This window comes from Schistocerca nitens, chromosome 3, assembly GCF_023898315.1.
Source record: "Schistocerca nitens isolate TAMUIC-IGC-003100 chromosome 3, iqSchNite1.1, whole genome shotgun sequence".
In the NCBI taxonomy this organism is placed as follows: Eukaryota; Metazoa; Arthropoda; class Insecta; order Orthoptera; family Acrididae; genus Schistocerca; species Schistocerca nitens.
Window position 1 is genome coordinate 678,798,010 of NC_064616.1, and position 11,913 is coordinate 678,809,922.

Here is an 11,913-nt window from a genome sequence, read left to right on the forward strand (position 1 = left end):
TTGATAACTGACACAGGTACGCCATTCCACGCTGCTTCAACTGGTACGACAGTTCATCAGTCATAGAGACTGGCTAGCAGTGGTGTGTCTGTTTCTCGGCAACCCATGTAGATATTTTTAATGAATGAGATACCCGGAGAAATGCTGCTCAGAGCAACAGTTGAATACCAGTCGTATTGAGGTAGGTCAAGACAACACGGGCAATTTGAGGTCTTGCGTTATCTTGTTGGAAGATAATGTTGCGGAGACCTCAGTGGCAGGGAACAGGCACCGGTCTCAGCAAGTAGGAAATGTAACGGCTGCTGTCCAAATTACCGGCCGTGCGATCGTTTTGTATACCATCACGCCAGGTGCTGCGCCAGTTCGATGGCGCCGAACGCAATCTAGCAACATTAATTCTCTCCGGACCCTTCGCACACGGTTACGTCCCCAGAAAATTCTTAGTCAAAACCGAGACTCGTCGTAAAAGACAATGTGGTTGCACCCTGTGTCTTGTATTGTCGCTGGGCGCACCGCTGTGGGCGAGACACTGTGCTAGCGCGTAAGAAAGGTCGCCGCGCTGACAGTTCGTGGTGATCAAGACATCATCTTACAGTCTTTGTGGATAGTTTTCTTGCCACAAACAAGCCCAATTTCTTAGTCGGGGTACGTGATGTGGCGGCTGTAGGATCCTGCATGGTGAAACGTGTGCTAGTCACGTAGGGCCGTTGAGGAGCCGCAGGGCTTTGAGTATGGCCCTGCTGCACTCATCGATTCTCCATGACAGTTGTGGGATCCCGACCGACGCGAGCACCAACATTTCGGAACGATAAACTTGAGTCCCTATAGGCGGTCCTGCCGCTATCGGATTCCGACACTTGATGGTAGACGTTGCTCCTCCTTAAATAAGGCATAACACAATCTTCTTACGAGCAACCAAAATCCACATACGATTTCTGAATGACAAACCAAGTACATAACCTTCCCTTAAATATACAGGATATGGATAACCTTACCCTTTCCTACTTTATACAGCCATGCTGAAATGCTACTAATTTGCATATCCAAACACGTAATTACTTCCTGTCAACTGCAGGTTTTTGGCATGCCGCAATCAGAACGTTCAATTTCAGTGGTCAACAGTGAGCATTATTTGTTTCCTGTATCTGCTATAGAGATAATGGGCTCTATGAAATAGGACAGAAATGCGCATAAGAATGTCGCTTTCGTGAATGAACTTCTATTTTGAAAAATACTTATAATATATTAATAATCCCAGACATTTATTTAATCTGATAGTAAAACAAATGAGAGTATCCCAGTTACTGGATTTGATTGTTATGAACTCGCTTTGGTTATTCAACCGATCTGTTTCCACCTTAAAGGCGCTCCGTTAGGCAATAGAAATAGACCTCGGGCGGTGGTCTTTCGTTTTAGTGTTTGTATTGAGCGTAATAAGATCGTGAGTATCTTTTGGGCAGCCTAGACCATTTGAAACAGGGCCAAACGTGGCCTGCATAATCCTTTTAAGCCTAGAAATGGTATGATCTGGGATATGAGATTTATTAGATGAGGTAATACAAGTACGAAAGCCCTGAAAGGATTCGTCCAAAATATATTTGCCACTTCGTCTTCGTTCACGATAGTGAGCTACAGAAATCTTTCAGCATGTTTTTATTCGGCGTTAATTCGCGTAAGCAATTCTAAGCGCTTCCTATCAGGCAGCCTCGGCTGCAACTTTTTGAATCAACATATCGCACCCTGGCAAGAACAATGACGCAACTAAAACATCCAATAATGTGGATAAAATCGACTTGAAGACCTCTATGAACCTTATATTGAAATAGCATAAACTTCTTTAAATTTCAGGTAAGTACTGTCGGCAATAAATTCCATTATATTCTATATAACAATAGTATGGGCATGTAGGTCTGTTTTGTCCTATGTGAGGTGTTATCAGGTTATTATTAATTAATTCATTGAGTTATGTCACTTTCCTTGCTTTTCTAAAAACTTTTTTTTTGAAAATTCCTGGCAGATTAAAACTGTGTGCCCGACCGAGACTGGAACTCGGGACCTTTGCCTTTCGCGGGCAAGTGCTCTACCATCTGAGCTACCGAAGCACGACTCACGCCCGGTACTCACAGCTTTACTTCTGCCAGTATCTCGTCTCCTACCTTCCAAACTTTACAGAAGCTCTTCTGCGAACCTTGGAGAACTAGCACTCCTGAAAGAAAGGATACTGCGGAGACATGGCTTAGCCACAGCCTGGGGGATGTTTCCAGAATGAGATTTTCACTCTGCAGCGGAGTGTGCGCTGATATGAAACTTCCTGGCAGATTAAAACTGTGTGCCCGACCGAGACTCGAACTCGGGACCTTTGCCTTTCGCGGGCAAGTGCTCTACCATCTGAGCTACCGAGTTCTGCAAGGTTCGCAGAAGAGCTTCTGTAAAGTTTGGAAGGTAGGAGACGAGATACTGGCAGAAGTAAAGCTGTGAGTACCGGCCGTGAGTCGTGCTTCGGTAGTTCAGATGGTAGAGCACTTGCCCGCGAAAGGCAAAGGTCCCGAGTTCGAGTCTCGGTCGGGCACACAGTTTTAATCTGCCAGGAAGTTTCATATCAGCGCACACTCCGCTGCAGAGTGAAAATCTCATTCTGGAAACTTTTTTTTTTTTTTGCTATGACGCATTATCTAATGCGTTTGACACTTTTCCACCCCAAATAATATTTCTTCTGCTGTAATAGAATACTTAATTCGAACCTTCGTCAGGAAAAATTAGTGATTAAGTTAGAACAAAAAATGAAAAAAGTTGATAATTTTTATAAGAAAAATACAAAATGCAAAATTGTAATTAATGAAAATTAATACAATTTAATAAGGAACTTCAATAATGTAGAATTTAAGGGACACAGTTTACTAAAACTTAGTATCATAAATGTATTTTCTAATGTAGAGATACTTTTCACCGAGAAAAGGGATTCAATATGAAATTTTATTATAGCAGAAATTTCAATTCTTTTCTTGTACGCTGCAACACACAAAATTTCGAAATACTTACAACAGCTGCGATTGTCAATACAGTGTCTTTCCCTTCAGACATATATGAATGAGTGCATGATATTGTAATGTAAGATCAGACACTGCGTAAACATAGATAATGTACTAACCATTGATATTACAAATGACCTTATACATGAGAAGTGCCAAAACTCAGACAGTGCCGCTCTTCTCGAATTGCTCATGCCCACCTGCCAGTAGCAACGCTGAAGCGACTCTGTTCTTGCCGTGGCGAATCATGAAGTAGGCAACGATAAAACTGACACAACTCCTCTGAAGTGGACAGATTGAGAAATAGAAATGTGACATTTATCTTGCGCGGTTGGACTCTCCACACGTATTGTTCAATGACATAAACAAAAATTTCGGTTTTTTGATTTGTGTCACTTTTCTTCCAAGGGTGCGATATGGTAAGCCATGAAGTTCCACAATCCGCTTCTCACTGAAACTAGCGCTGCATAGCGAGGCCATGCGGTTCCGCGATCCACTATTTGTATGAATAATATACCCATTTCATCTTGTCTTGAAAGGAGGGTATTAGATGAACATCAACAAAAGCAAAACGAGGATAATGGAATGTAGTCGAATTAAATCGGGTGATGCTGAGGGAATTAGATTAGGAAATGAGACACTTAAAGTAGTAAAGGAGTTTTGCTATTTGGGGAGCAAAATAACTGATGATGGTCGAAGTAGAGATGATATAAAATGTAGACTGGCAATGGCAAGGAAAGCGTTTCTGAAGAAGAGAAATTTGTTAACATCGAGTATTGATTTAAGTGTCAGGAAGTCGTTTCTGAAAGTATTTATATGGAGTGTAGCCATGTATGGAAGTGAAACATGGACGATAAATAGTTTAGACAAGAAGAGAATAGAAGCTTTCGAAATGTGGTACTACAGAAGAATGCTGAAGATTAGATGGGTAGATCACGTAACTAATGAGCAGGTATTGAATAGAATTGGGGAGAAGAGGACTTTGTGGCACAACTTGACTAGAAGAAGGGATCGGTTGGTAGGACATGTTCTGAGGCATCAAGGGATCACCAATTTGGTACTGGAAGGCAGCGTGGAGGGTAAAAATCGTAGAGGGAGACCAAGAGATGAATACACTAAGCAGATTCAGAAGGATGTAGGCTGCAGTAGGTACTGGGAGATGAAGAAGCTTGCACAGGATAGAGTAGCATGGAGAGCTGCATCAAACCAGTCTCAGGACTGAAGACCACAACAACAACACCCATTTCATTCCTCAAAAATAAAAGGAATTAAGCTTTCGCAACAAGAATTTTCCATGAAAAATAGTGATAAAACTTTTGCTGAAGTGCGCCGGCCGTTGTGGCCGAGTGGTTCTAGACGCTTAAGTCCAGAACCGCACTGCTGCTACGGTCGCAGGTTCGAATCCTGCCTCGTGCATGGACGTGTGTGATGTCCTTAGGTTGGTTAGATTCCAGTAGTTCTAAGTCTAGGGGACTGATGACCTCAGAAGTTAAGACCCATAGTACTCAGAGCCATTTAAACCATTTTTTGCTGAAGTGCACTGAACGGCATGAACATTATATTACTGTTACGGCCCATGTTCTGCAATAACCTTAACACTTCTTATTCTGGCCATAAGGGGAAAAAAAAAGACGAAGTGCTGGTGCCCCTGACATACCTCGTGAGCCTGAAAATGTTGGGCAGATGCTGGACAGGCGTGTCTCGTTAAAGCTCCAGTAGTCGCTCACAGTGTGAACTCATGGAAACAGGCAACCCAGGAGTCGCGGTCAACGAACATCTATGCCGCTGTGGTGATGGATCCGATTATTGTTGCTTCTGTTCCACCAATTCTGCTCTGTGTGTCGCAGTAGTCGAGGTACTACTACTGATGTTGTTGTCATATATCTGCTATTGTTGCTACAGCCGTTGCTGATGCTGTTTCTGTTTCTGATACCTTTGATGCAGCTGCAGCAGATGCTGCCCCCATTCATGAAGAGCAACTCGTTGGTATCTTGTGGTTTGAGTACTGCTACTCAAACAAATTAGCCAATCTAACTTCCTTAAGAATGCCTGACCTTGTAATGATCCTGCTTCATATTTGCTCTAAATATTGTGAATTTTTACCCGTTAATTCAGTTGTTGCTGGTCGCGTCTGTTAATTTGAGAGATCGTGTTACGACCATTGGCTGTTAATGTAGTGAAAGTTATGACCTCTAAAATCCTAATAAAATTCACACTTCGACACTTATGAGAGTTGATTTTACTTAAACTGCATTTTTAATAGAAGTTGGGGGTGAAATCTGTGACTACTTTAAAGAGCGTCGTTATCATCTCGAGTGTTTTAATAGATTAGATCGTGCTAGAACGAAACTTTCCGTTTTTTCCGCACGTTACTGCTTACCTTGGTTATTGATTAAATAACTCAGTATTTTCCCATAAACCACAGTGCCAGTATTTAAAACTGGGCAAATACCAGTACAAACTCGCCTTGGTTATTTCCCTTCTGAAAATGATTAATAACGGTCGCCAGTCCTGAAGGGAAAAGTTTTGCGAAAAGTTATTTTAAATGAACTTGTAATAGTTGTTGAATTTTCATAGAAAGAATTTAGTATTGCCTTTATGGGTGAATGAAACTACCATGATATGTGGCGTCAGTCACTTTTGCATTCAAATTAACAAAGCCTTTAAAATGACAATGAAATTACTCGTTTTGACTATCCAAACTTACCGCCAAACTCTTCCCAATACTGCTGTCTCTACTACAACATTTATAAAATTAATATAAAATGATAATTAATAGACACCCTAGCTGCAAACAGGCGTTGATATACTTCACTGGGGACACGTGGAAAATGTGTGCCCCGACCGGGACTCGAACCCGGGATCTCCTGCTTACATGGCAGACGCTCTATCCATCTGAGCCACCGAGGGCACAGAGGATAGTTCGTTTGCAGGGACTTATCCCTTGTACGCTCCCCGTGAGATCCACATTCCCAACATGTCCACACCACTACATTCGTAGTGCGCCTAATAGATGTTTGCCCATCATACTCATTACTCGTGGCAGATTAATCTACCAAGTTCCGTACGAGTTGGGGCATAGCGTGTGCGTTCACACAAGAAGGTTAATGGCCGGGAAGCCATATTTTAACTATATATGACGGTAGTATCTGTTCCCGGAAGAACACATACCGTGGATGACCATGCAGCTTTGCTAGAAATGAAATGATAATTAATAGACACCCTAGCTGCAAACAGGCGTTGATATACTTAAGAAGTGGTAGTATGGACCAAAACAAGAAAAAAATATCCAGTAAGCATGGGATCTAAAGTGCATACATCAAGAGCTGTAAATACATGTTCATTTTCGTTACTGTGTATCACCTGTCTTAGACTGAACAAGGCATGCATTGTAGAGTTCATGTGTACTAGTCCTTTTTACTTCGAATGGTCGTTTCGGTAATATCCCTGAAAACAGACCATTATTTCTGGGACACCCGTATGAGATCTCGATAAACCTAAAATTGGTATACAAAATTTAAAATTGATACAAGAAATGTATATTAAGTATGAAAACCTGCGTGGGCTAGGGACAGGTCATGCAAAAATTAAATCTTTCATTTAACGAAAAGAGTGGATGGTTGCGGCGTTTCTTTCTTAGGATCTTAAGAAAGTTCGTACGGCTGGATTTTGTTGCGATGGGTATTGAAGCCCCTATGCACCGTTTAGGTGAAAGAGCTTATTTCCATGAACATCTGTATATCTGTGAATTTATGCTTTGATATGAATTGACTGTTCATTCAATTCCTTTTATTACAATATTTAGTTATGCAGTTTTTTCCACCAGTGGTGTTTTTTCTGATCTGAAACCCGTTCTGCTAGGTAGGTGACCATTTTTATTTCTACCTTGACTTTTAGGTTACTGGTTTTCTTTCTGTAAAGATAGATAACTTCTACACAGTCCAGGCCACAAACTCAGGTTGACCTTTTTTCCGAAACTAGATTGGTCGATGTACTGAAGGCCCATGAAAAATGCACATAATTTACGTTTTAAAGGGTGGATCAGCGTACACCATTTTCTAGATGAGATGCCATACTTGGCAAATACATCATTCCAAGCCAATAGAGAACGTCGAATCGCAAATGCCACTCCTTGTCATTTGCATCGTTTTAAACAGTCGTGCGAAAAAAACCTAAGTTTTAAAACCGATTTATTATCTTATTTCTTAACACTACTGTATTTTTACTGTTGTACCCGCCTGTTTATTACAGACCAGTGATTGCTACACCCCGAAATCAATTCTTACTACTTCCACAGTAGAACTGGCGATAATGCATAGTCCCAGCTCTTCTTAGTTCATACGTGTGAGAAATAACTGTGAAGGTAAACCAGTTTTATCAATGAAACTTCGTGGCAGATTAAAGCTTTGTGCCGGACCGAGACTCGTATTCTGGATCTTTGCCTTCCGCGGGCAAGTGCTCTACCAACTGAGCTACTCAAGCACGACACGGGACCCGTCCTGTGTCATGCTTGGGTAGCTCAGTTGGTAGAACACTTCCCCGCAAAAGGCATATTTCCTGAGTTCGAGTCTCGGTCCGGCACACACGTTTAATCTGCTGTAAAGTTTCATATCAGTGTACACTCCGCTGCAGAGTGAAAATTTCATTCGACAGTTTTGTCAATGTTTTCTGGATCTGTTTTGTGCCAGTATGTGTGCCTCGGTTCATTATCATATTTGTCGATGTTATTTCTCTACGTTACGACGGCCGAACTTTTAGTACCGTTATTTTGTTTGTATTTTGAACGGAAAATAATTGACTGCGTTTCCTTCTGGGGATGAAGGTTATAAATAATTTGACTGGGATGGATATTTAATACGAGCTGAAGTGGCTAAGCTTCGTTCTTATGGTAAGTCTCGTTCCTGAGACAGGGACATCAAGAATTTCAGAGCAAATGTTTGAGCTGTAAAGTTTCCTGGAAATATGTCTATTGTATTATCCGTCTTATCATCGAGCGAGCAGAAACCTTTCTATGAACGTTGTAATGAATAATCGTATGTCTTCCTATTGGCACGAGGTTGTTCCGGTCAGATGTCTGCTTGATTTGAATAAAAGAAGATTCTAAAATCTAAATCTCTGCTAAAATTCATATTTCAAACTAGGATATGAACAGCTTTTTAGAAATCTAAAACTTGCAGTGCATACACGTATTATTCCAGAAGTTCTATGTATAACTTTTCTTACTGGTTTGTGATGGATAATCTTATCGCAACAATTTCGATAGTGTAAAATGTGGGAACAGTCTATACATTTAATACCGGTTCATAAGTCGGTGAGCGGAAAGCATGAAGTTTGTTTCTGAGTAGAAAAATTCAAAGACCTATGATTGGTGCATCTAATTTTCGTAAGGCTAGGAAGTTCGTAGGCTTTATCCCTGGTATAATTTGTAATTGATTGTTGATGATTCGTTGTTGTTGTGTTCGAATCTTCAACTTTTTGCGTTCTTGTTAGTGCTTTTAGACATAGTGATACGCAGAACTTTTACGGTGATTTTGAGTGTCAGCTCTCATTTGTAGCTTATGTATTTTAATTCGTCTTGTAATAATCTCCTACTGTGTACCGCAGTTGAGTCTTTCTGGTAAACGTTTCCGTTACTACAACACACAGCTGAAATATTGGTAGCGTTATTTAAAACTTTCGGATATTCTATAAGATCTTAAATTGACCCAGAAGTGAAGCAGTTTCATGAAATGTGTCAGCGAGTTTGCCATTCTTTGTTTTTGATGTGAGTCTTAAAGTGGGGGGGGGGGGATTCTCTATATTCTCCTCTTTCTTGGAGTGATCACACGTTTACTACCGTTGCTGTCACCAGTGGGATCGGAACCTGCGTGAAATATTTGATGTTGACTTTCTTCAGAATAGGACAAAGTATAGAAAAGTAAGTAACATCTGTAATATCAACGATCCGTGAAATTCTCTTTATGGTCCATTCAGAGTTGGTTTTATGGATTTCACAGTGAATGTATAGCTTTCGACATCGGACCCGCATGGGTCATTGGCCGCCGTTTACTGTTTCACCTTTAGCGAAACTCTCTTCTTGATTTACTTTCTGTTTTCGTAAACACGAAAATTATATTCACTATGAAAGAAACTCTTCGTTAGAAACACAGCTGTAGCGTAACATAAAATTTCTGGTGAACTGGCGTATGTCAGTAAGTTGCTCTCACGATACTTCGGCGCAGGGTCTTCTGCTATACATCTGAAGATGGCCGAAGACTGCGCCGAAATAGCAAGTTACTGACATCTGGTAGTTCGCCCTAAATTTTATGGAACAGTCTATACGCCGGGAAAGTTTTATATTTCACACTACTGTACTGATTATTTTCCGTCTTACTTGTTTTCCAAAAATTGTAAAAATCTCAAGTTACATACATACAAATATGTACCATAATCACAATGATTAATGGGGGTAGTAAATGAACAGAGGTATACAAGATCTTCATCATATTAACATCACACTTATCTTAAATCTGATCCCGGTACACATATGAAAACTTACACCATTGTTTACAAAAAATGCAGCACTGTGAAAGAAATAAATTATTCAATTTAATGAGTTAATGAACAGTTTTCTGTCAATGGAGTTAATACTCGTTTCTACCGCCACCTCCAGTGAGGTGAGTTTGAAATCTTCAACTATCAGCTGTGAAAGATTTCAAATAGCTCCTGAGGAACACTCCAGATAGCTTCTGTCTGAGCTTTATGTACTGTTGTATTGGTTATTGGACGAAATACATGAGCTCCACGAGCTAGCCGCCCAAGACGAACTCACAGACATTTATCTTGTGCGGCGTGTCACGCGAAATGGAAGACAACTGCTGTTAGAGTACCTACCATGCAAAAAAGACAAAGTTTCGGTGATAGTGACAGCAATACGGTGTGTAGTTGCATATGGAAACGATGGGTTGCTTACGTAACTACATGGATCTGAAAATGATTAACTTTGATCGATACTAATCAGGTCATAAAAATACAAAGGCTATTCTGAAAGTAAGGTCCGATGGGCCGTGAAATGGAAACGACAGTGAAAATCCGATTCAGCTTTGCGCAGATGTGTTGAACAGTGTCTCTAGTATGCCTGTAGATAGCATCACGTCGCTTTTTTCAGTTCTGAGCACACAGCGAACATGAAAAGTTGCCTAGAACAATAGTGTCTACCGCCAAGTATGACTGCCCGCTGCAAGGTTTCACCTGATTTCATGCAACCCCACATACGTAACTGTCACAAATTTCCTTCTTCATGAAAATTCTTGGCCGTACATTGCAGGGGTAATGAGGATGCCCTGCAACGGTTTCGACGGGAATTGTTTGATCACCACCATACAGCCCGGACTTGTCTCCTTCTGATGTTCACAACTGCCCACATGAGCCACTGGCTGCGAAGACAACGTTTTGTCACAGACAACGAACTGCAGTCCAGCGCAGAGAAGTGGCGGAAAGCAGAGACGGCTGCCTTCTATGAAGAGGATGTCGCAGAGTTGGTAAAACGCTACGGCAAGTGACTAAGTCGGAGCGGCAACTATGTAGAAAAGTAGCTGGAAAGTGCAGCAAATTGTTGTAAATAAAACACTTTTGATTTTCACTGAGGCTTCCATTTCGCGACCTATTGGACCTTGCTTTCCGAACAGACCTCGTAAATGTTCACCTGAGGTGGCATATTAAACGATAAATTTTAAACTTAAAAAGCCCTTACACCCTGTGAACTCGTATTTTTTTCCGGAAATAAAGCTACAAGACCTGCCGGAAGATGTATTAGTCTTCTCAAGTTTCCTGATATAAAGGTTATATAACTCCATAGCAGTAACTTTCCTCCATAATAACGCAGTCACAGTTTAGAACAGTCGATATCACCTACGACTGAAGACCATCGACGTAGGTGTTCCTTCGTGGAGTAGCTGATTAACACTCTGTGAAAGCAGCTCTCTTTGGAACCTCATGCATTTGTGGCAATCAGAGTACAGTTAGTTGGGCAAGCTGGACTACTTGCATTTAACATGACGTCACATATACTGAAGAGCCTATTGCACCTTGAGATCTTTGGTTTAGGTTTAGAGGTATCCATAGGAGAGAAAAGTGTACCCATCACCAGAAGTGCAAAAGACGCTACCGAACTGCGCGGTAAACTGTGAAGTTCGTCTCAGTCAGTCGGATGAAAGGTATATCATTTCATACTAACGACCCATTTCGTGAGCCACTGCTGGTTTTACTAGCCGTCCAGTTCTCCTCCTCCACGCACAGTCGAAGCATTACGCCCAATATGTACTCCAGTTTTAGGATCCGTCAAACTATGTTCACTTAGGTCGATTACTCGACGCGTTTATCAACTTCAGTTCATACAGTGCGCTTTGGATTCGACGGGGCAACGTGAACTCCCATGTAAATGATTGCTGATAGATACCGACACATAACTGCAAGCGCTCTTCTACACACATTTGCACAGTACACATGCTTCACACGTTAGTACAGAAGGTCCATCTGAGCTCACGAACAGGCTAATTCCAAGCATTTACGGGACAAACACTCCCATCATAGTGTTACAACTCTTTCAATCAACAGTCCATAACAGACGTAGTATTTTTAACTCATATACGTAGATGTACAATACTGACATAACAAACTACTTAGCAAAGTAACCTGAACTTTCCTTGACAGATGTGAAGTGCATTTACAAGAACAGAGATGATTCTCAAGAGAGGAGTTCTCGGTTCTCTCACGTATATACGTGGTTTGTTGCTGAGAAAATTCATTTTCCGGGGTAATTAATCAGCACATTGCACACTCTTCTGAAAGACATTTAGGCGTGGAATTAAATTTATGACTCCCTCGTGGAGTATAAACTACATTG

The 11,913-nt window shown here is 41.2% G+C and overlaps 1 non-coding gene across 1 annotated transcript; it reads right to left on the reverse strand.

Moving 5' to 3' along the window:
* Positions 1–5,865: 5,865 nt before the first annotated feature.
* Positions 5,866–5,940, reverse strand: Trnat-ugu (transfer RNA threonine (anticodon UGU)). Its single transcript has one exon. It is a non-coding gene; the product is annotated as a tRNA-Thr (tRNA).
* Between the last annotated feature and the right edge of the window lie 5,973 nt (positions 5,941–11,913).